The sequence below is a fragment of the Anomalospiza imberbis genome, chromosome 3, assembly GCF_031753505.1.
Source record: "Anomalospiza imberbis isolate Cuckoo-Finch-1a 21T00152 chromosome 3, ASM3175350v1, whole genome shotgun sequence".
In the NCBI taxonomy this organism is placed as follows: Eukaryota; Metazoa; Chordata; class Aves; order Passeriformes; family Viduidae; genus Anomalospiza; species Anomalospiza imberbis.
The window spans coordinates 99,874,710-99,899,096 of NC_089683.1; the positions used below are offsets into that span (position 1 = coordinate 99,874,710).

Genomic DNA, 24,387 nt, shown 5'->3' on the forward strand with positions numbered 1-24,387 from the left:
ATGCCTGAGATGGGACAATGATGCAGTGGGATTTTCCATTGCTGTTCCTTCCGTGCCCAGGATTTCTGTCAGCAGAGAGGAGGCAGCTGAATACAGAGCCAGGCTTACAGGCTGTGATCTCTCTGGGAGACAACGTGATTCCTCACTGCCCCCTCTGTGCCTTCTCAGCTTTGCCTCACATCAAAGGCTGGGTTCATCCCACGAGCTGCTCTTGTTATTTGGCAGTGGCTACTGATGGCCTGCTCTTTTCAGTGGAGATGGTACAGGCTGCAGCTTCATTCTCATAAGGTAAGCCTACTGACACACACAAAAAAGTAATTGCCTTTAATTTGGTATCACAAGCAGACACTTACTGCTTTTGGCTCAACTGAAAGCTGATACAGGCACAAGTCCTACTTACAGATACTTTTTCAGATGTTGTATTTTCTGCCAGGGGAAATTATTTCTAAAGTTAATCTCAGCATCAAAAAATGAAGGTCAGTGATGAAGCAGTTCCTCCACACCCTCTCCATAATGACACAGCTGGTCTCATTACCCTGTCACCATACCTAGTAGCTGTTGGCCAGATTTTAAAAGGTGTTTAAGTGAAAAACCCCAAAAGACCCAGGAGCCATATCAGAGAAAGCACTTAATTCCTGAAGAGGGATTTGAATTTCCATGCCATTATTAAGACATCAGGAATGGAGCCAGTAAACAGGCCTGGTGCCAGGGAAGGCAGAAAGGTGTCCTGCAGAAACAAGGAGCCTGGACACAGAGCTCCCAAAGCCAGGCACTGTTGCAGTGAGCCTCACTGCCATGCCCAGCAAAGAAAGCAAAGTGCTAAGTAGGATGGATGGTGATACAAACATATCTCAGTGGGGCAAGGATCTTGCAGGGTTTTTCATTGCTAAGCCTTCTCTTTTTGGTCCTCCACAGTGAAGGAGAGTTACTGAAATAAGGAGAACTTTCAGGTTTAAGTCTACAAGTCCTGTCTCACAAATCCTGTCCAGTGGCAATGCTTTGCAAGATCACGTATGTTATCATTTTCCTTTGGGGGAGATTTTGAAAGGTGTCCAACTCATGGATGACAGCCATCTGATTATGCCACTTCCTCCATACAAAGATGTCACCAGAGGACACGAGGAAAAACGACGCACCACAGCTTTGGTCACCATGAAGAGACTAATTTATTTTTTCTGACTCCAATCATTTATAGTTCTCAAAAGGTGCCAATGGATTGGAAGGTGAACGTGCCACCTCTCCAATGACACTGGACAAACTACCAGTCTATCAAATTTCTCCGCCTCTATGAAAGAATGCAAAACAATAGGTTGTTTACAGAAAGTTGCGTGAGAAAGTTCTCTACAAGAATGTAAATTCAGAAGGCTTTAGAAAATCCTAAGAAATCAGGGTGACACAAAGAAAGGCTTGGTTTGATGCACATGTGTTTGAGTGGAGATGGCATGGGGTGGTAACCCAATGACCCAGCTGATGAAACGAGCCAGCTGCTAACTCCCCTGTGTTTTATAGGAGGTGATTTCAAGGGAGCTGGTATCCTTATCTGAGAAAGTAAAGCTGAAACCATTCCACTGGCACAGAAAAACATCACACCAAAACCCAAACCATTGGCACAGAAAAACATCACAACAGCTGTCTACCAGGAGATAAGCAGTTTGGGGGAGAGCAGCTACTCACATGCACGTGGACTTCATCAGACAGTCTGGGCTGTCCCTATTGTTTGTGAGCACTGGGTGAGAACAAAGACAGATTGGGCTAGAAAGGGCCCCATGCAGAGACATTCAGAGCCTGTACAGAACAGGACACTTTAATGTCTGCACTGGATTGCTGGGGTTTTTTATATAATCAGAGGAATCTACTAACTTGGGAATGTATAAATGTACACACACCTGAGGCCAGATGAATTCCCATAACTGTTTCGTTTTTTGGTTGCACTTACTAAGAGATGAAACTGGTTTGTTACAAATGTCACTTCACACAGGGAAGTGAGAAGAAATCTTTGTAGTATTGTCAGTCTTTTCCATTCGCTGTTCCTGGAGCTCTGGGTGGAGTTTCCCAGCCTCAGTCAACATAGCATTTCCTCAAAGGTCTTGAAGCAGATTCAGTATTGCTTTCAGTCTTTTAATAGTACCACCCCCTGCTTAGGAGGCACACTTCTGAGTGTCAAAGGTGAGCCTGTGTAAAGGAAAACAGCCAGCCCCACTCTAGGCTTACTACTCTCTTTTGTTCACAGATATCTACCCAAAGACATTTATCAAAGATGCTAAATTCAGAGGGAGCAGAGTGAAAAAGGCAAGCAGAGCCTGGGGGAAGAAACAGGTGGCTCACATAAAAAGGGGAGACAGGACATGCAAGGGAAGGGGACAGGACCTGGAAATCTACCCAATAAACAGCTTCATCCATATCACTGAATTGGTGGGGTAGAGACTTGTTTTGTGATCCTTTTGACACCCTACTAATCCTTGGTCATTGTCAAACAGTCAAACAGTGAAGGTAGAATGCATGTGAGATCAGGAGGAGAGCTCAGCACATGTGTGTCCGTGTCTAACACGCGTCGCCAGGATGGAGAAACCTTGAGGAGGGTTCACATCTGTTTTCTGTCCGGCAGCCATGACACGTGGGTGGCACCACTCCCTGCAGGGACAGTGTGTTTCAGCAAGTGAAGTGTGTGAGAGGAGCCTGCACCTGAGGAAACAGAAAACGCCCAGGTCCCCTTCTGCGAGTGCTTCAGAGGTCTTCGAGGGGGCTGTCCCTGGAGCCCAGCTGCACAGCTGAGTAAACACTGACATGCTTGCCCAGCCTAAGAGAGATGATCCATCATTTATTCCAGGGCATTCCTGAAACCTCCACAGAAGCGAGAAAGGATTTCTTTCCTCGCCGGGTACAATAGTAACAAAAAGGAGGAAGCTCTCTGCAGATCTTACATCAGAACACACAGTATCAGACAAAGATTTTTCTAGTAGTGTGCTAAGCTGAGTAAGCAATGCAGTTCTTGCTGCAGGGATAAAAATTAGGAGTACAAGAGTACAAGCAAATGATCCGAAGCCCCTTGTCCTGCTAGAGGGGGACTGGCAGGGTTAGGCCAGGAATACAAGGAAAAGAGTCTTCCATTTGTTTGCTTTCCAGGTTCCGTTTTGGATGAGAACCCAAAGGAAGGATGCTTGAGGGTTTTCATGTGGCCAGTTGCTTATATGGTGAGTAATGTAATTTTTCAGCACACGTGACTGGCCTTGTGTAGGGCAGGCTCTGAGTTACACTAGCAAGGGACTTTTCGTAAAGGCAGCCTGAGTCACTCGTAAGCCAGTGAAACAGGTGAGAACAAGAATAAAAATGACTACAGATTAAAACTCAGGTGTGCTCACAGAACTGTAGCACAGGACTCATGTAAGCAACCCTCAATATGCCTGATTCAGTTTTCTCATTTCACTGGGACTCCACATGCAGATTTCTGACATTTGACAGAGGTGAGCAAGGTCCCTTCCTAGGTTTGCAGGGTGTGACATGAGGGGGATATTTGCCTTCACACAAGATTATGCATCAACAAATGCAATGCAGGCAGACAACAGGGCATCAACAGTGCAGGGAGCTGAGCTGCAGCAGTGACCACTTGATATGGGACCTGTACACTCCATCAAAGGATGGAGGGGATGGCAGGCTAGGTCCTTGAAGAAGAAGTCTTTAGGGGAAGAGATGGACACTGTGCATTTTGAGGGGGCAGAAAGCAGGAACAAAGCAGAAAAGCACTCCAGTAACTTGCCAATAAAGCATGGAAGAGTATTTCATCATCCTGTTATTGCATAATTTTTAGTCAAGCTTCTAGGCATCTGCTAATGTGACAGCTATTTATTATTATTACAGTGTTTAGACATATTTCCAAAAGGCATCATGTAGGTGCCTGACTCCCATTCATTTCAGAGAGACTTAGGCAATAGGGACTTAGCTCATAGTGCAGCCTCAGCCTGGAATGTGGGAGGCTGCATGAGCCTCTAAACAGCAAAAAACAAATGGACCTTCACAGGTACCCTGTTAAAATCTAGACCCATCAAGTTTGGAAAGACTTGTTAGACTGAATTAATTAACTACTCTTAGCCCTTGAAAGCCACATGGTGGAAAGCAGCCTCCAGAGTATTTGCTAGGGCACAGCAATGGCCTGATGTTCCAAGACGGCAGCAGCTAGAGGCAGAGCCAGCACAAGCAGGGCTCTCAGGGGTGGCACATGGTCCCACAAGAGCTAAACACAGCCACTGGTGAGGGGCCAGTCAGTGCAATTAAGGTCTTTGAGTGCCCTCAGAGTCATGACTATATTTTAGAGGTAAGATGGCACAAGGAAGTGGATCACAGGAGCAGATTCATTTGAATTCCTTGCAGTACAGCACTTAGGTTGGAATTTCCTAATTCTGGTTTTTCAAAAACTCGGCTATTATAATTCAATGTGACTTTTCTCCACAGAAATGTACTGACCTCAGTCTGGTGGAATCTCAGGTTCAAATCTAATCAGTTAGCAAGAGAAACATTGATCTCATTCCAATCCCTTGAAGATTTTTGCCCAAAAAAATCATGGAGACACTTGGCAGCTTCTAACTCACTTTGGGAAGATCCAATTTTAGATAGTTGAGAACAAACTAATTCAAGAAGAAGCACATCACAAGGACTGGGATGGTTTTAAACTTGATATTCAATTGACCTGTGTTTTCCTCTTTTCCTGTCTCCCAGTATCAATTCAGTAGTGATCTCAGGAGCTCTTCCATGCTTCTCCTCCCCTGACAGATAAAATCAGGTAGTCAAACCAGCTGGGCATTTCGGCTTTGTCTGGGGGTTGTTTTGTTTTCTTCCCTTGCTCCCTTAAGCTGAGAAGCAAACTCAGATGCTCACAGAATGCAGACAGGGTAAATGCCTGTGGGCAAATGGAGCTGGTTTCTCCCAGGTCAAGTAAGTCACGAGCAAATGTGTTTTCTGTTTGGAATACTTGTTGTGGGTAGTGCCCAAAGGAATAGACCAGTGCAGTATTCCTTCCCCCAAAACAGAGAGCAAACAAAATAAATCCAATGACACTTACACATGAAAAAATAGGAGCTGATTAAACACAAGGAACAGCTCAGAACTAGGGGCAGGAAAGCAAAATGACAGAGCGAAGACATGGATTAAAGAAATAAATTGGTCGAATCAGCTTGAAACACCAGGAAAAGCTTTTTTCCCTGGCAAATTCACTTGAGCAACTGATCAGTAACTGAAAGGAGAGCTGAGCCATGTGTCAGGCAGGTGAGTTTTCTGTGGTTGTCAATTATCCCTGGTTTCTGAAGGCACTGTCAGTGGCTATTGTTAGCGTGTGACACATCACTCCTGCCCACATCCCTAACTTCGGGGACAGTGATGCGCACATGAGCCACGTTAGGTTGCCACATAGCCCTCCACGGGTAGCCCACATAGTGGCATCTTTGCTGGCTCACTGTCACTAATCCTTGTCGTTTTCTGTTGCAAAAGGAGCACGGTGGCTCTCCGGGCAGGGGGTGGATATCCGTGTGCAGTGACTCACTGCGTGGCCCTCCCCGCCCTTTCCAGATGCGCAAACACAATTGGGACGGAACAAGAGATAGTTGTTAAATGATCGATTTGAGTTAATCAAGACTTCATTAATCGCGGGGTTTTATCTTGGGTGATCTGAGAGATTTTCTTTTGTGTGGCACAGCTCTGTCTACAATTGACTCATCCCACCTGAGGGCAGATGATACTTAGCCCTGTCCTAGCTATTGAATTACTGCTCTGCAGTTTGTTTGTTTAATGTGTTCCCCGGTTCTTTGGCCCAAACCCACAATCTGATCGTTCATTTGCATGTAGGCAGGGGCAAGCTCCAGCTCCGAGTCAGCTGTTCAACACAACAGTCTAAATAGTGCCTTGACAAAGCTGAGAAACATAAAGTAAATTGGAGCCCAGAGATATTTATCTTGTCACCACTGCTTAAAGTAAGCAAACTGAGCAAACAGTGAGCTGAAATAACTGTGTGTAGAAACCACTTGAAAATAGCCAGAGGTGCTTTGTTAAGGCAGGAGACCACCTTACAAATGAGACCTTTTATGCATATCAAACTGCAATATCATAACTCAATGGTTTTCTTGCCTTAAGCAAACCAGCATTTGGGACTTTTCTCTCAGGCTGTTTGTCCTTGCTGTGCACGGCTTGATTCACCACTGCTTTGCTTTTTGTGGAGTCATTTAAGCCTGGGCTAAGTTATGCGATCCCTCCTCTCTGGGAGAGTGTTGTAGAATTATAAATACAGAACATGAGACAGGACAGTTTATAAATCAGTTTTTGGCTCATGACAACAGCTCTCAAACTGAGAGCCACAGCATCAAGGAATTTTATCCTACCAGCTGAGCAGGACTCAACTTTCCAACTAACACTTGTGTTTTTCCTCCTTTCTAGAATCAGCCTATGTCAAGCGGAAAGGCAAATATAGGAAATAATTTTCTGACATTGCTCTCCTGGTAGTTTTCTGTATAACTGTTGGAGCTGTAGCAAGACTGAGCTGTGGCTTGGGAGGGAAGAAGAGGACACCTGTGTTATGATGAACAGGAGAGGAGGTCTCCACATGGCACTCAAATGAGTCTATGCTAAGAAAAAGGCTGGCAAAATGCAAGGACTTTGCTGTTAGTCTTACAAGCAAATCACCTTTAGTGTTCTGTCTGATGGTGGAAACACATCTCAACTGTTTTTTTCTATTCAAACTCATGTCTTAAAGTAGATGGGAGGTAAAGGAATTGGTTACATCCAGGCAAAGAAGTCAGCATAAACAGCCCTTCCAAGTACAGAAGCAGCATGCACAGAGATGTGGTGAATAGGTGCAGGTTCCTTCTCCTGTGCCCTGTTCTTACTGTGACTGCAGGCTCTGGGGACCTACCCTGTACACATTGCATGCTTCCTTACACTCTCTAAGGCATCAAGGAAATCAATTCCAAGCTTTGTTCACAGACATTTTCCATATCTTTCCTATTTTAAGCTTTGCTCTTGCCCTGTGAAACACTCAGTAGTACTTGGGAGCTGAAAGGGAAACCAGGTTGTGGTTGTGAATACTCCTGGATATAGCCTTTAGAGCAGTTTGGATGCTTGAGAGAAAGGGGTTAATCAGTTCCCAGCTGGGAGCAGTCTGCAGGCAGGGATTTGCAAGGCAGTGGGGGCTGTACCAGATGTGAGGGCAGTGATTAACTTACCCCCTGGATCACTGCGGAGCTGTGCATAGTTGGCACCTTATTTTAGCAGCTTTTAGGATCCAGTCTATAATTAAGAGTTTAGATTAAATTCACCCAGATCTGAAAGAGAGAACCTGAGAAAACAGGGATTGTCTGGGACCATAATGGCCTGGGCTTTATCCCTTCTTGAAGGGGAGGGAAGAAAAGCTTTAGGAATCCAGCCATTTCTGTCACAGAGTTACTCTGATTTTGTTAGAGTCAAACAGAAGCTTTTATTACTCAAGACAGTGTGAATTCTCATAAGTGCTTATTTTATAAAGGAATGATTCATAAACACTTTTTTTATTTAAAGATGGATTGTTTTCTGGGGGATTTAAATCTTTCTTGACAGTGTAACTTGACATGCCGCAAAGCAGGGCTGTCACATAGCAATTGGAGGATAATACTGAGGAGAAACTGGCTATTCTCGTTGGGCTGTCTGGATGGGAAGGAGCTGCAGACAGTGAACAAACACAGCCACGTGAGACGCTGCTAGAAGCAACCTCCAGAGGTCACCTCTGTTGCTAGGCAGGATCTGCTAACACAAGCAAGAAAAGGAAAATTAACCTCGGAAAATAATTTCAGCTTTAATAATTCAGGCTGGTACTGACACTTAGGAATGGATTTGATCTTTAGATGCAGATTTTTATAGTGAATATAACCTTCCCCCTTTTTCTTTCCCATCCCAGTTCACTTTAACTGGGGAATGATTCTCAGCCCAAGCTCATGATTTATTTTGTCTGGAGTTGACATCTCTGCTGGTGGCCCCCATCATGATCCCACCAGTGGAGCTAAACCATCTGGAAAATTTGGGTCAGGAGACCTTGTGTGGACAGCCCTCTTGTGGGGGACAACACTTTTAAATTAACTGGCAGAAACCATTGGTGGGGAATGATTGCCAGTTCCATCTGAGGGGAGTTGAGTTGAGGGAGTTAATTTGAGTTGAGGGAGTTGATTTGAGTTGAGGGAGTTGAGTTGAGGGGAGTTGAGCCTACAGCTGGCTGCAGGCTGTAATTCCTGTTACCTGTACAGTGGAAAAATCTCCCACCATTAGCCATTTTTTCCTCTCAGAGGAGCTAAAAATATGCTCTTTGAAAACAGAGTAATACTGGTTTGAAATGGAGAGGGAAGAAGCAGAGATATCTGGGACCTATGTGGAGGGCATGATGACAAATTTCCAAAGTGTTTTCAGGGACAGCAGTTCACAGGGACTGGGTTCTGATAATCATTGTCATCTATCCCACAACTAATTATGTGAGTGGATTAGTCACTGCTGGCTTTGGCAGGGCTTTTCATTTGATTTCCAAAAAGAAGCTGCAATCTTCAGTCCTATCTCACCTGCTTGTGGCACACTGGCCTAGGAAAGGTCCATGAGGACAACACAGCACTAGGCAAAGGAGAGGAAGAATATTGAGTGGCATTTTGGGGGGCAAAAGGAGAGCTCTTTTCACATTAGTCTTGGACTGTTTGATTTAGTGTTGTTTTTTTTTGGTTGTTTTTTTTTTTGTGGTTTTTTTTTTTTTTGTTTGTTTTTTGGTTTTTTTGTTTCTTTCTGTGCAGTGAAAAGCTCCTGGGATCAAGTTAAAAGGTGAAAATATGGACTTTCTTGGAAAAAAGTGCAAAACACTTCTAGCTTTTTGAGTTATAGAGTCCTGATATCAAACCAAGGTGGCTTGCACTGGGCTAATGAGGTGGATCCTCCACTGCCAGCTCAAACTTTCTTGCTGTAGAGCAGGACTGGTGCCTGCCTGACAGGAAAACATGGGGCTGCCAACTTGAGCCAGCTCAAGAACCACACCAAGGCCAGCTGAGCTGTCTCACCAGTCAGGCAGCCTGGGCAGTGGGGTTTGGTAACCTCCTCAGTCGTGCTGGTGAAAATCATCTCAACTCAAGGCTTTCTTTCCAGTGAGAAGCTTGAAGCAACAGCAGCAGCAATATCTGAGGGAGAGAGCTTGGAGTCTGGAAGTGTCTGATCCTAAAGCTTGGGAAACTCTGAAGAGTTCTTGCACTCAGATATGAATGTGGTGGCTCTCCTTCACACTGCCAGCAGATGTTTATCCAAATGCCATCAACTGCTGTTTGCAAAGGGATTAAAGGGTGCAGGAGTAGTCACTGAGGTATCTCTTACCTAGATCTGGGTTTAACTATTTCAAGTGTAATTGCAGTTTCCACCTTAAACTGCTCTTGGTTACCTACTTACTTTTTCCTGCTTCCACTTTTCTGAAGAATCTGCAGATCCTCCAAATGCAATGAAAAACACTGGCACATTTAATCAGGGTTGATTCCCTGAAGAATTCACTGGGAAACAGCATTTAGAGAGAAGAGCTGAGCATGCTGCATTTGCCAACCATATGCTGGGATATTTTCTTTCATACTGGGCTCCACCAGTAGCTCATATTTACAGGTGTAGAATTGGAAACAACACAGATTTGGAGTAAACAGCATTCAAAAATCATGTTGAGATTTAGCATCCTTTATTTCAGAGAAGGAAGCACAAGGAAGGAAAAACCAGAAAACGAGGTAAGGGCAGATCACACCAGAGGCTGCTGGGTAAACCGCAGTTCTCACTGGCACCCCAGAAAAGAGGAGTGAAAAGGCATGATTTGAAGGAGGGTAATTTGCAGATGTTTATAGGGAAGATGAAATGATGATGGCTGTAAGAAGGAAACATCCCATGGAACTGGCTGGTTGCCAAATCCCACCATCAAGTGACTTCTGATTAATAACATAGGCCAGGCTTATGCCAAATTTGCATTGTTTCCACATGCACAGAGGAGAGCAGTAATGGACCAAGCTGCCTTATCCCTTCAGCAGGTCACAGGACTGTTCTTGTTCTGATGAATCTCTCACTGCTTCACACGGGTTCCTCACCCCCTCTGGGCCCACGAAATTTGCTCTGTCCCAGATTGCAAGGCGGCTGTGCTGGGGACAGGGAGGACTATGAACATTCCAGGACAAGTATATGTGTAAGTCACTGCAGGGATGAGGCAGCCAGGATAGTGCTTACAGTGAACCAGAAAAGCAGCTGTTTTGAAGGACCCTCTTAAGACCTGAATTAAGTGGTGTAACAGAAGTTGTGCAGAAATGCACAGCTCTTGAGCCTAGTTTTTTTTTTTTTTTTTTTTTTTTTTTTTTTTTTAAGGGGAGGCCTATCAACTGGCTCCAAAATGCACTCTCTGCTTGCCTTGACTGCCTCTCTCTTCCAGCATGTACCACCTGCAGAAAGACCCCTCACTCCTTTCCTCTCCCACAGAGCCCACTTCGCCTTACAAGCTGCTGTGAACTGGGGACTCTCTCTGCATACAGTCCTTGTCTTACTGACCAACAAGCTCTGCTCCAAAGGCCACATTTCTGTTGGTGAATCTTCATGGCACTGACAGGAGCCAGCACACTGAGGGAAGCCCAAGCTGCTTTGGGTCAATGAGATATTACAGAAACACAGAATCACAGAATAATGAAGTTGGAAGAGACCTCTAAGATCACCAAGTCCAACCTATGCCTAACACCTCAACTAGACTATAGCACCAAGTGCCACGTCCAGTCTTTTTTTAAACACATCCAGAGATGGTGATTCTACCACCTCCCTGGGAAGACAGTTCCAGTACTTTATTATTCTTTCGGTGAAAAATTTTTTTCCTAATACCCAACCTATACCTTCCCTGATGTAGCTTGAAACTGTGTCCTCTTGTTCTGTCAGTTGCTGCCTGGTGAAAGAGACCAACCCCCACCTGTCTACAACCTCCTTTCAGGAAGTTGTAAAGAGCAATAAAGCACCTCTAAGCCTCCTCTTCTCCAGGCTAAACAACCCCAATTCCTTCAAACGTTGCTCATAGGGCTTGTATTCCAAGCTCCTCACCAGCCTTGTTGCCCTTCTCTGGATGCACTCAAGCATCTCAACGTCCTTCTTAAACTGAGGGGCCCAGAACTGGACACAGCTCTCAAGATGAAGTCTCACCAGCACCGAGTACAGGGGAAGAATGACCTCCCTGCTCCTGCTGATCACACAATTCCTAATGCAGGCCAGGATGCCATTGACCTTCTTGGCCACCAAGGCACATTGCTGGCTCATATTCAACCGGCTGTTGACCAGCACCCCCAGCTCCCTTTCCGCCTGAACACTATCCAGCCACACTGTCCCCAGCTTGTAACATTGTAGGGGATTTTTGTGGCCAAAATGTAGAACTCGGCACTTAGATTTATTAAACTTCATGCTGTTGGACTCTGCCCATCCATCCAACCAATCTAAGTCTCTCTGCAGAGCCCTCCTTCTGTCCAACAGATCAACAAAAGCTCCCAGCTTAGTGTCATCTGCAGATTTACTAATGAAGGACTCGATGCCCTCATCCATGTCATCTATAAAACATTAAATAGAACTGGTCCCAGTACAGACCCCTGAGGGACACCACTGGTGACTGTCCCCAGCTGGATGCAGCACCGTTCACCACCACTCTCTGGGCCCGGCTGTCCAGCCAGTTCCTAACCCAGCAAAGAGTGCTCCTGTCCAAGCCGTGGACTGCCAGCTTCTTCAGGAGTCTGCTGTGGGAGACAGTATCAAAGGCCTTGCTAAAGTCCAAACAGACAACATCCACTGGCTTTCCTGCATCCACCAGACGGGTCACCTGGTCATAGAAGGAGACCAGGTTCGTCAGACATGACCTACCCTTCATAAATCCATGCTGACTGGGTCTGATACCCTGGCCATCCTGTAAGTGCTGTGTGATAGCACTCATTATGAACTGTTCCATTATCTTACCTGGTACTGAGGTCAGGCTAACTGGCCTGTAATTACCAGGATCCTCCTTCCTACCTTTTTTGTAAACGGGTGTCACATTGGCCAGTTTCCAATAATCTGGAACCTCGCCAGTGAGCCACGACTCTTGATAAATGATGGCGAGCGGCTTCGCAAGCTCATCTGCCAGCTCCCTCATCACCATAGGGTGGATTCCATCTGGTCCCATTGATTTATAAATATCCAAGTGTCCCAGCAGTTCTCTGACTGCTGCTTCTTCGATAACAAGAGAACCATTCTGCTCCCTGGCACCACCTACCAGCCCCTGAGGACAGTTGTCTTGAGGACAAGCTGTCTTACCACTAAAGACTGAGGCGAAGAAGGCATTAAACATTTCTGCCTTTTCCTCATCTTTAGTTACTAGGTTGCCTGCCTCATCCAAAGATGAACAGAGGTTGGTTATACCCTTCCTTTTACTATTAATATATTTGTAAAAACTTTTTTTATTATTATTTTTAACAGAAGTTGCCAAGTTAAGTTCAACCTTAACTTTGGCTTCCCTAGTTTTTTTTTCTACATGCCCCAGCAGCTCCCTTAAATACTTCCTGAGAAATCAGTCCCTCCTTAAAAAGAAGATAAATATTTTTTTATTTCTAAGTTCTTTCAAAACCCCATCGCTCATCCAGACTGGCTGTTTGCCTCATCAACTCATCTTTCAGTACACAGGGACAGTCTGTTCTTGCTCTCTCAAGATCTCTGCTTTGAAGCTTGCCCATCTCTCCTGGACTCCTTTGTTTTCAAGGGCTGTTTCCCAAGGAACTCTCTGAATAAGTCTCTTAAATAGGCCAAAGTCTGCCCTCCGGAAGTCCAATGTAGATATCTTATTAATATTCCTCTTTATTTCACCAATTATTGAGAATTCTATAATTTCATGATCACTATGCCCCAAGCAGCCTCCAGCCTCCACATCACCTACCAGTCCATCTCTATTTGTGAACAACAGGTCCAACATAGTCCCTCCCCTGGTGGGCTTGCCCACCAGTTGTGACAAAAAGTTATCCTCCGCACACTCTAAAAACTTTCTAGACTGCTGTTTTTCTGCTGTATTAAGTTCCCAGCAGATGTCTGGTAGGTTGAAGTCGCCTACAAGAACAAGGGCTGATGATCCTGAAACATTGTTCAGTTTCTTATAGAATAAGCTGTCCACCTCTTCATCCTGGTTGGGTGGATGATAGCAGACTCCCAGTAGGATATCAGCCTTGTGGCCTTCCCCTTAATTCTTACCCACAGGGACTCAACTGTGTCGTCACTAGTTTCAATACCTAGGACATCCAAAACTTCCCTAATATAAAGGGCCACCCCTCCACCTCTTCTCCCTTTTCTGTCTCTTCTGAAGAGCTTGTAGCCATGTAGTGCAGTGCTCCAACTATGTGAATCATCCCACCATGTTTCTGTGATGGCAACTACATCATAGCTCTGCTGTTGCACCATGGCCTCCAGCTCTTCCTGTTTGTTGCCCATGCTACGTGCATTGGTATACATGCACCTCAGCTGGACCACTGATTTCTCCCCTAACACAGTCTTGCCATCCTTGGGCCTGCTTCCAGACAGCCCAGAGGCATCCCCTTCCCCCTTCAGACCTAGTTTAAAACCCTCTCAGCAAGGTCTGCCAGTTCATGAGCTAAAAACCTTCTGCCCTTAACAGAGAGATGTATCCCGTCTGATTCCAGTAGAGCAGGTGCCATAAAAGTTGCCCCATGATCAAAGAATCTGAAATTTTGCCGATGACACCAACCCTTGGGGCACTTGTTAATGATGCAAGTTCTCCTATTTCTTTCATAGTTTTTTTCTGCCACCAAAGGGACAGAGCAGAACACTACCTGTGCTCCTGCCCTATCAACCACTTCACCCAGTGCCCTAAACTCCCTTTTAAGTGCCTTGACACGCCCCCTTTCAGTTTCATCAGTGCCAGCCTGGAGTATTAGCAGTGGGTAATAATCAGAGGACTGAATCAGCTTGGGAAGTCTCTCAGTGATATTTTGTACCTGAGCCCCAGGGCGGCGGCAGACTTCCCTGTGGGATGGGTCCAGTTGACATACAGGGCCCTCTATTCCCCTCAGAAGGGAATCACCCACTATGATTACCCTTCTTTTCTTCTTCTATTAATTCAGATTCTGCTCTTTAATATATTTGCTGCCATAGTGAAGAGTGGTGGATATGGCAATATTTCATAGGGCTTCTATGGCTTTGTAGCTAGGAGAGACAAGAGGCTGTAGCAAAAGCAGTTGCTGTGCACATGTGAGGCTGTATTTGCTATTCTAAAACAAGAAGGACATTTTAGCCTGGCTTTCTAAAGAAACAAAGCTTATCCTCGCCTGCTGCTTTTCCATCTGTTTCCCCTCTGATTGCTCCTCAGCAAATCTGGAGCCCATTGGCCAATGTCAGCCAATTTTGACCATGGAAAATGTGCACTTCCCTCTGCGGAGAGACGGGTGGCTTGATGCAGGAGAAGGCAGGGATAGCCCAGCTCTTTCACTGGGAAAGACCAGAGCCAACTGGACCGGAGTGCTGGCTTGGCCTGTCAGCCCATGCTTGGCTCTGGGTTCACCACAGCTTGTGTCCAACCACGCAGGCTGGGTAAGACCTTGGCTACCTCGGCTAGTAACTGTGCCTGGTGGGGAGAGGTTCCTCCCTGGCCACTGTGCTAATCAGCTTAACCCTGCAAGATGACATCTGATAAACTTGGGCTCTCTAAGAAAGTATCTCATGTGGCAAGCACATTTCTCTCTCTCTCAGGATTTTTCATAAAGGTGCACAGAGAGAAATTAAAGAGAAAACAATTTCTATTTCTGCTCCTTGTTTTTCTCATGTGGAATGTGCTTGGAGAATTGTTTACTTGGGGTGATTGCTTGACTGGATTCTGGTAAGGATTGTTTGAGTCTGGTGGCCAATCGGATCCACCTGTGTCGGGACTCTGGCGAACAGGGTCGCGCGTTGTTAGTAGTTAGATATGATAGAGAAAGTAGCATGTAGTTTTTAGTATACTCTTTTATATAGTATATTAATGTATTATAGCATAATTATAATAAAGAAATCATTCAGCCTTCTGAACTGGAGTTAGACATCATCATTTTTCCCATTGGGTTCGCTGGCATCTACAACAATCTTGTAGTTATTTTGTGTTTGTGTGAGTCAAAGTACCCTGATAGGAGATGATATATTATTAAACTCCTACTTTTCTCAAGAATTTATATTTTGACCTGACAATATTTTGAGGAAACCCTTTGAGGGATGTCTTTTTGCAGAGCAATCACAATTGTTACTATAAACACACGCCCTTATCAGTCCCTCTGTCTGACCTTGCACCATCAGATAAGCAGGCTTAGCCTTCACATGTCTGTAGGGATTACTTTATATCTGTCCATAGCGGTGACTGGGATAAAGTGATATTTTCTGCAAATACAGTTTAGCCTTTAGGAAGTCACTGCTTACTCATGTGTTAACCTCAGCTCTGAGCAGGTGACCAAAGGCAGGCAGACTGCAGCTTGCCTGTGCTAGTGAGCTAAAAATAAAGAGAAGCCTGCAGCTACAGCTGCCTGTACTCTGCTGCAGGTAAATATTTGTCCATGGAAGCTCGGTGAGGGCAGCTTGCTCTCAGAATGGTTGACCACAAATCCCCACAGGAGACTGCAATAAAAATGATTTGGTGGCATCAGGTGCCACAAGGTATTAAGACTCCCAGAAAAAAAATAATAGTTCAGTTCATTATCTCAGTGACATATTGTTGACACAGAAAAGCAGTATTTGATACTAGAGACTCAAATAATGAAGAGTCAGAAGCCAGCTCAGGTGATCACCAATGTCTACCTCTTAGGCTAAGGCAGGAGCAAGTACTTCAGGATCAGCCTAAGCATATTTTAAATATCTCAAATGGCAAAGATTCTACAGTCTTCCTATTAAACATAACATTTGTGATATATTTTCTTTCTAATGTGCATTCCATTCTCATTCTCTGAGCTTCATCCTCCCTGAAGTGTATCCAGCCTCTGACTTTGATTACAACTGTCTACATTTTCAGGAGCTGCTTTCCTATGTCCCAGTGACTTTCCTGTGTTGGAAATCTGACAGCAGCATTCATTTTGAATACCCTACTCTCCCAATACATTCAGGATCGGGTTCACTTCTCATTCCAGCTTTGTAAAAAGCTGATTTCTGACATGCTAATGAAAAGCTACGGAGCAGAGGGGCTACAGTGCAGGACAGTTTGAGAGAACTGCCCCTCCCGACTCCTTGCAACACCCCTAGAGTTTTGTGTAGCCACAGCAGATTGACTGATCTACTCTTCATCCCTACATGTCTCTGCTCCTTTGTGCTCCTGTGTGTGGGGATGAAAACCAGTGCAGAGGGTGTGCAGAGCCCCAGCTGGGGTAGAAACATCAGAGCCCATGGAGGAGGCTCAGCTGAACAGTCTGTTGGAGCGCATTCGACAGAGAGTGAGGGCCACTTGGGTGAGACACTGCAAAAGCAGAGAGGGCATAGAGCAGGGAAGGGAAAAAGGTGTCACCACACCACCCCAGCACCATCATCACCCCCTGCCACTGTTTTGCCAAACTCCTCTGTCAGCAGCACCAACCCCAAATTTCTTACCTTTGCCCCTTAAAGGCCTTTTGTGGCCTCTTTTCATGCAGTTCAAGTGTCTCCATTTAGCAAAGCACAACACTCATTGATAAGGTGTTTTTTCCACACTGCACCACATAGCAAAGGAGCCCCTCTGTTTAAATACCATGACATCATCTTCAAGGTCATCCTATAAATTCCTGCCTAAAATTATTTGTCGCACGCTCTGTGGAAAACGCAGTGAGAATAAGACTGAAGGCATGCATGAAATACACTGCCAAGCACAGACCTCTGCTCTGACTCTCGACTTTGAGCATGGGAGCATCTTTGCTGTGCTATATCTCACATTGGGCTGGATTGCTGGCACATGGGCCACCTTTCTCTTTTATCTTTGCACAATGGGCACCTCAGTACAAAGCTGGAGCCCTGAGCTGAGACACAATGAATAAGCAAACCATGACATCACAGCAAAATGGAGAATGAGTATCAGTCTTTTTAATGTCAGAACAGACTCGAAGCTTTGTTAATACAATTTCAGTATTATTCTTTATGAAACAATCCTGTTCAACCAAGATGACCAGACTTTCCCCCTCTCTAATTTTAATGTGGTTTTATAAAATGGATACATTTGGCATGTCATCTGGAAACATTAACCATGGAGTTAAGAGGTGAGGCTCTTGGGTTTAAAGCATCCATTTAGTAGATAGATAAATGAATTGACTAAGTGCTACCCCCATTTGTCATAAGGCTATTATACCAGATTTTTTTTTTTCTGGGGTAGTTATAAGCTATTGGTTAATGGGGTAGAATTAGATTTTTACAGAACTCTGTGCAGATAATTTTCTTGGAAAACATTTTGAAGAGCCTGCCTGTCTAGAATATGAGAGGTGATGTTCCTCTGTTGTCTGATGGATTGATCCTCAAACAGCAGGACTGCAGCTGCAAGTGGTAGCCTGTGGCTCCTCCATTAAAGTTTCTGCACTAGCACAAGACAGCTGTAATAAAGAGAAATAACATATTAATGTGGAAGTAAGTTCAAAGCCCTCAGATCTGAGCATCATGGGACATTAAGGAAATTTAACATTTGATCTAGAGCAGGGCTGCTTGGCCTGGGGAGCCTCAGGTCCAAAGTCATCACATCTTAAAATTCTGTGTGCAGATTTGGGCTTATCTGTCCTCATAAGATTAATTCAAATAAAGAATAATTCCAAGGTAATTTCCTAACAACAGGATCCCAGAGCAATAGAGAGTCATCTTAAACAATATAAATACTAGGTAATGTAAAACCTGGCTGGATAAAACAGTGTCTATTAAATATAACAAAAGTTATTCTGCACCAGTGGGGATACAAGTAGGGGCAGATTTTTCCCTATCTTTTCCATTAATATTTTCCTCTGAAAAGCTCCCTGCCTTTCCCATATTCTAACATCTCAGTCAGGCTGAGGAAGGCACAGAGGGAAAGCTCTGGGACATTCCAGGGTTATGAAGTATTTAATCCCCAGGACACCCTTATCTGAAGTTGGTTGAGACAATTCAGACAGAAATAGGTCTCATCCTAACAGAGAGTAAAGGGAACAGAAGATGTTTTCAAGTGGATAATTGACAGGATTCCACAAAATCACGACGAAGGCATTACAGACATGTTTGGTTTTTTTTTTTTTTTTTTTTTTTTTTTTTTTTTTTTTTTTTTTTGTTTTTTTTTTTTTTTAGCCCTAGCAGTGAGGCTGAAGGATGCATAAAATACAGAAGGGCTCTGCATACGGTGAGGGGCAATTCCCTATACACTCAGCAGGGCATATTTGTCTCGACAAGAGGTCTAGAAGAGGGTGGTGTTATTCCTTCAGTACATATCTCCTTTGATGCTTTTTTTATCAAGCAACAATGATCTCTTTCCACAGTGTATCCTTGACCTTACATATGTTCATTCCCAAGCTCTTCATATCATTCTGTTTTGCTCTTTACTCCTCCCTTATTATAATTTCCTTATCAAACAGAGTCTCATGATGCTGTCTGTGGCTTGGAGGAACTCCCTCAGCACAATCCCTAATCTCACTTGCTGTTCTCTGTTAAAATCCTACTCAGGAAGCCCAAATGCCTGAACAAAAGCTGGCAGCATGAAGGTCAACCTGCTGCTCTCATGTTCACTTTTAGCCCCCAGCCATGCTGTGCTCAGTTTTTTTCTCTGCCTTGAAAACTATTTGGGAGCATCTTGGCCATTTTGCTCTGGGTGTGTGTCTCAGGCAGCGGAAAGGATTGGGCACTCTGATTGGCACCCCTGTGTTTTGTGAACAAAATGTTAATATTGTGAATAGTGAGCTGCTTTAGGACCACAGCTTGGCAGATTCAGCCATGCAGAACTGAAAGTGGACTTGCAGCTGAGGTCCAAAATAGCCTGTGACTGCCTCACCAGGGAGGCTGGGATGACAGGCACCCAGCTTCCTAGCAGGTGCTCATTTCTTTCACATGGAGCTACTGCTGGAGGTCAGGGCCTCTTTATTAGAACATGATGTGACTGCATCACTTCTGTTACAGTACAAAGAACAGAGTCATCCCAGTGACACTGAGAATGAGCCTTTCAGCGAGGTGAATAAATAACAGATTCTGTCACTGGAAACCTGTGATGGTGTCAGTACAAAACAGGGAATAACAAGAAAGAGGTGCTCCCAGCTACCATATCAGAGATAATGTCTCTCTCTAGGTTTTGTCTCAGAAAGCTCCCACCACTTTTTTGGGGGGGTCCTGCAAAATGCAAGTGTTCAGTTTTGAAACTGATGATCATCAAGTCATGGAAACATTGGCTGAAAATCCCCTCTGCAGGTCTCCTACTGCAAATGTCTTCCTAAAATCCAACCTGGCTCTCTCAAACTGCAAACCTTGGATACCAGCCCTTGTATTGTCCACTGCTCCTGAAAAGTATCTGCTGTTTGTGTCTCTCTGCTGGGTGGTTGTAGCCACCTCCAGCTCACCTCTCTCCAGTCTGAGCAAGCCCAGCTCCCTCCAGCTCTCTGAGGGGGTACGTCCTGCAGGCCCTGAACACACAGCAGCCCCACTGGGCCCTGCCAGTTTCCCCACATCCCCGTTGACCTGGGAAGGGAAACCAAGGCTGGACACAACCCAGGTACAGCATCCCTACCACCAAGCAGTCTGGAATAAATAACTTCTCTCAGAACTGGCTGTCCTCCTCCCCAGGAACACACACACAGGCTTTCTGAGGGAGGAGGTGCTGTCAAAGGCACTCATGGGTTCTTTTTACCCAGGAAGTTGCTTTTTGAACCTCTGTAAATGTTTGAGTCTAAAATCTCCTCCAGCAAGAAGTTTTATGGATTTCTTTCACAGTGTGTGAAGGACCACTTCCTCCTGCTTGTGGAGAGCTTGCTAATTGCTAGTTTCATTTCTTGTTCTCATACAAGAAAGCACAATGAACCATTTATTATCCCCCTACCTTTCCTGATTTTACAGAGCTCTATAGAAGTGATTAAAAAAGAGGACAAAAATACATGAGGATGACAAATGCTTTATTCTGCTTTTCTCTCCTTTTATTTCCTGAAATATGTGACTCCTCACACTTCATTTGAGTATCACCTTTGAAGGTTGTCTCCCACTGTTTCCTTCTCCTTTGTCTTTATTGCACTCCCCAGTGAACAGCAACTAGGAGTAACTGAGGCCATAAACAACTATTTTCCTACTCATTTACCTGTGTTGTTCTGGCAATTGCTTAATGGTAAACATATGACTTACTGACACAATTTAGACCACAATGCTAACAAGTTTAATTCCTTGCCTTTGAAGGACAGGCTAATACAATTTTCCTCTGCATTCCTCCAGGCCATAGAGTCAAGAACACCCACAGGCAGAGGTGCTCTCATGACCCCGGCTGCATTATTATCTGAATTTCATTAGGATTCTGAATAGTGCTGCTGATGAAGTTGACTGGGGAAAAAAGGCAACTCAATCTGTTAAAGAGCTGCAAAAAAGAGCTGTAATTATTTCCGAAATATAGTTTTAGCATCTTGCTCTGCTAATCTGACATTTGTGTTTATGAGGACAGTCAGTATGCATCCTCCAGCAACAGTTTTAATGTCTGCTCAACATATGCTGTTTACATGATTTCAAAGTCACTGATCTTGCGGGCAGTTTGACATTCAGCAATGAACAAGGCCTGAAGGGAAGGAGATAGCCTTCAGGTTAGGAACAACCAGCTGAAGCCTACAGAAACTAACCCCAGCCTCTAGAAGAGCTTTGCTAGAGCAAGAGGTTCAGGCAGGGGTACACTTTTAAGCCTCTCCTCTGAACCTGACACAGGCAAGAAGCCTCCAAGTCCTCAAAATGTTCTGCTCATCCAAGGCTTGCTGGAAAATAAGCTGGCCATCTCCATGGAGCAGGAAAACTGATGTGGAATACTGCTGGTGGTGTCCTGTTAATACCAAAACACGGGGCTCCCACTCTTCACTCTGTTGACTCAGTTGTCCTGAGTCTATCGCCAAGGGAGGACAGTGTGTGTCCTGTGAGCGGGAGATTACGATGTAGGAAGAACAAACAGCCTCTGTATGGGAACAGGAATTATCAGGAGGACTAACAGTAACCCTTGCCAGGGACTTTCCCCGTGCTTTATTAACCATCCAAAGCAAACTGAGCTGCTTATTCCTGGGCCATGAGGTTAAAGGTGGTCTCTGTTTAACACGCAGGTGTGCTGACAGGGAGGCAGCCTGGACTGTGAGGTTTTTAATGCTGCAGAGCCACCCCATATAGAGGAAATTTCCTAGGACTGCATGCAGAGGTGGACATGACCCTGCAACAGGGAAGAGGCTGAAGGAGACACAAGGCAGCAGCCAAAATGCTTGATATGATCCTTTGGATTGACTGAGTGCAAGTTGCTGTTCGGGTGGTGCTTGGCCTACGGTTTAGAAAAGAGAGTTTCTTGTGCAATAGATCGTAATTCCTAAGGGGAGCTGGATCTTGGTTTTTCCTCCCCAATGCCTCGGTGATGGCTCTTCTAAAATTATTGAATGGCACCACCTTGTGGGTGCTCGGAGGTACGGAGACTTTTCCATCTTTATTCCATGTGCGGACCCTGCAGGGGTACATTTGAATAGCAAGGCATGCAAAGGGTGATTCATTCTCACGACGCTTCTCAAAGACCGGGCACTCATCAAGAAGTGCTTTTCTGCTTGTTTTCTTCCAGCTGACAGAAACAGATTTTAGTGCTTAGGGGTTGATTTTCAGAGCTTAACTGATTTTGCCTTTGCTAGAGGTTGTATTGGAAAACTGTAAACAGACAAAATAATTGACACATCCCAATTATAGAGAAAGTGCAGAGGAAAACCACTGAAATACACATTAAAGATCATCTGCCCAGGATGCCACTTCTTACCTTTTTCCAAGGTGTGAAATCTATGTGTCACCTTGTCCATTCATCACACAATTCCCTGAACTCCTGAAAGTAAGGGGTAGTGGGAGAACTTACCATATTGTACTCTTGAGTTTGCCTTTAGGGATTACCCTGGCTACGACAGACAGCACATGTCCTGAACTGCAGTTTCTAGGAAGCATCAGACATATGTTTGTGAATAGAACAGCCTGTGTACATCGACTCCAAGACTTTCCAGAAAGCACTGCCTGCATGTTGCCTGCATTAGGATTCACGTTATCATGGGTATGCAGGAAGCCAGGATGCTAAACAGGAGCTATGGGACAGTGTGAGTGTGCATGTATGGGGTACCAGGTTTTTTGGTCAAGTGGGATTATCATATATACATCCAAGAAGCTCCATGAAATCTACCTGGACAAGATTTTGCGGAGTGCATAGGATGATGTCCTAAGAAAACAGATATATTGTAGCCTAAAAAACATTAAGAAAATGGAACATAATCTTAAGCAGAATACAGACAGGTGAGCAGACACATTCATACAATTCTATTGTCCATGGGGAGAAACTCAATAAAAACATAAATAAATACAAATGGTTAAACTGCCAATTAAAAATTTAAAGCCTGCTTCTCAAACTCGGTTTCAATTTTGGAAAGAGCATTTTCCTTTTACAATGTTGCCACCCAGCCATGTGCCCACCCAGTTTTTTTTCTAGGCAAAGTTACAAGGGCTGGATGCAAGGTTGTGCCAGAGATGTGCTGAGACACCATGGGCAGAACAATATGGTCAAAGCAATGTGGTCCACAAAGTGAGGAGAGTGCCAAGAAAAGGGACGAGGAAAGCTTGCCAGGGAATTAGAGAGGTTTCTGAGAGCAGGCATTAGGATAGGAGTGGGAAGGCACCAGGCCAGTCAAAGCAAGGCTCTGCAAGGGGCAGTTTGCTGTGTGTTCCCAATAACCCTAGGCATCCACCAGGATAACCCCACCTTAGGTGTTGCATGAGCACAGGATAACCCCAACTTAGGTGTTGCATGAACACAGAGTGAATGGCAGTCCTGTCCCCAGAGCACCTACAGCCTGACAATAGCCTGAGATGTGCTGAGGGGAGAGCAGGTGGGTGGTGTGACAGGCAGCAGTGCTGGCACATCAGCAGCCAGAGCTCTGTGGGTGCTTTTCCCAGCCATGATAGTGAAGCACAGTTTAAAGCAGGGATCTGGAAGAGGAAAATGGGCCAGTCTTTGAGACAGTGATGGGGATTTCCTCTTCACTGCCCTGAATACACTGCCTGTGTGGGAGAAAAAATGAAGATGCTTTCTTGGAAATTCAGAAAACTGATGACAGCAGTGACCTCTGGGATAAATCAGAGACTGCTGTCAATATCCAGTTGTTGAAGAGCAATGGTAAGAAGGAAGGGAATTTACAGGCTGATGAGATCAGCAGTGAATGTTTGCAAAAGGGATTAAAGGGAGCAAGGGAGAATCCAAGAATCTCTCTAGTGGGAGAATCCAAGAAAGGCAATCTCAGCCATTAACTGGCAAAATGATTCTAATGCAGCATCCAGGATGGTCGCAAATGTGAATCAAGATTGTCCCAAAATGAACAGTGTGGCATCATTTATATTATGTAAGGTAAAACCCCCTCAAAACTGAAGAAAACATCCAACAGTTTCTACCCAGCTGATCACAAGAAAAGCTTTTCCTGACTTGATATCTGGTGAAGGAGCCAAGCCTGAGCATGTGAGCAGAACACCCCTGTGTTGCACACAAATTTTAAACCATGTAGAAACAGTAGCATATTTCATAGTCTTTTAGCCTGGACTCCAAAACTCCCTGTTCATTCACCAGGTACTAGGGAAGGTCACAGAGACATTAAAATGCTCAAATTAAATATTAGTCCCACCTCTTGTGTGAATCTGAGGTAGCCAGAAAGACTTGCAGCATGTCAAAAACCAGAATACAATGGGAAAGGAAAAAGCACTGTCTGCCTCTATTATTGGGGGAAATCACTAACTCTGTGTCCACCTCAGTTTCCAATTTGTAATGTAGGGTGAAGAGCAGTTCTTCACTCTTATAAAAGGCCACATGTCAAAAATCATGAAGGCTCTGAAATGCCAACATACTCAGGAGAGGGAACCAGCTTAGTGTCTGGGCTTTGATGTATAGTGGCACCAACTTTAACAGCTTGCAGATTCTGTTTTAGCACTGAGCTGCCAAACAGGACAGCAGACCAGCAGGGCTGTGTTGGGAGAGGACAGCTCTAGCTGCAGAGCAGGCTTGCTTATGACACCTACCTTCTGCTCCAGGAGCTGTGGCTGTCAGGAGGACAATGCCTCTGCCTGATGAAGAGGATGAAGAAGATAACATCCATTAGACACCTGTAATAGTTTAAAACTTGGATTTTATCCTGCAGCAACACGTTCAATATTTCCACCTATTTATGTAGTGGTTTAGGGCTG

The 24,387-nt window shown here is 44.8% G+C and overlaps 1 protein-coding gene and 1 long non-coding RNA gene across 2 annotated transcripts in view; one reads left to right on the top strand and one right to left on the bottom strand.

Moving 5' to 3' along the window:
* ALK (ALK receptor tyrosine kinase) overlaps positions 1-24,387 on the top strand; it is a 408,209-nt gene that overhangs the window by 11,739 nt on the left and 372,083 nt on the right. The gene's annotated exons all lie outside the window — the stretch shown is intronic.
* On the bottom strand, positions 1,478-2,929 carry LOC137471597 (uncharacterized). The gene is made up of 3 exons (XR_010997708.1): positions 2,380-2,929; positions 1,591-2,172; positions 1,478-1,554 (listed from the first exon to the last, which is right to left on the bottom strand). It is a non-coding gene; the product is annotated as an uncharacterized lncRNA (long non-coding RNA).